Here is an 882-nt window from a genome sequence, read left to right as displayed (position 1 = left end):
CCTTTAAAAGTTTGTAATTTATCTTAATGCTGCATCTTTGCTCCTTTTCTGACACCATCACACACACAAAGACCACACTTCACCTCCACACAGTGACGCAGACCTTCTCTCTCTCTCTTTATTAGTTTGGGAGATCTGAATGTAAATCAATAATCAATACTCTGATCAGTTATAGATGGAGCTCTGGAGCTGCTTTGTCCTTTGAGGGACCACCAGATCCAGATCCTACTGATCCAGATCCCGCTGATCCAGAGGTAGGGAGAGTTCTGGTTTGAAGGCAGCTGTACCGTTCTAAGACTCTGCTACCATCTAGTGGTGACACAGTCTGAATGGTTGTATACGGCCTAAAGAGAATTATAAAACATTTGCACAACTACACACACACACACACACACACACAACACACACACACACACACACACACACACACACACACACAGAGGCAGACACATAATCCCCTTGGCGATGTGATGCAGTAGTAACTTGGTATTTCACTTCAACAACCATCAGTGAAACATTAGTGCTCTTGATGAAAGCAGAACTTTGCCATCACAACAGAGCAGCTCAGCCCAGGAAGGAGGCGCTGAACCTGAGCAAACACGGGGCAAACACACACGGGGGTAATTTGACAGAGTACATATGGGACATGATGTAGAGACACAGGTCTTCATTGGAGACGATACAGAAACATTCAGTCTTGTGTCTATTTAATCAAACTAATAGCATCCTGGAATGTACACACAACCCTTTAATCCGCACAACCAGCGTCTGCCAACGCAATCCTACACTCACTTTAGACGGCCCACCGTGCTGTGTGTGTGTGTATGTGTGTGTGTATGCAAAGGCAAAGGAGGGTGCTGATGCATGACATCGTCTCCATCA

Source organism: Genypterus blacodes, unplaced genomic scaffold, assembly GCF_046128005.1.
Source record: "Genypterus blacodes isolate CSIRO-AG114 ecotype Tasmania unplaced genomic scaffold, CSIRO-AGI_Gbla_v1 ptg000445l_1, whole genome shotgun sequence".
Classification (NCBI taxonomy): Eukaryota; Metazoa; Chordata; class Actinopteri; order Ophidiiformes; family Ophidiidae; genus Genypterus; species Genypterus blacodes.
This window is presented reverse-complemented; position numbering follows the sequence as displayed.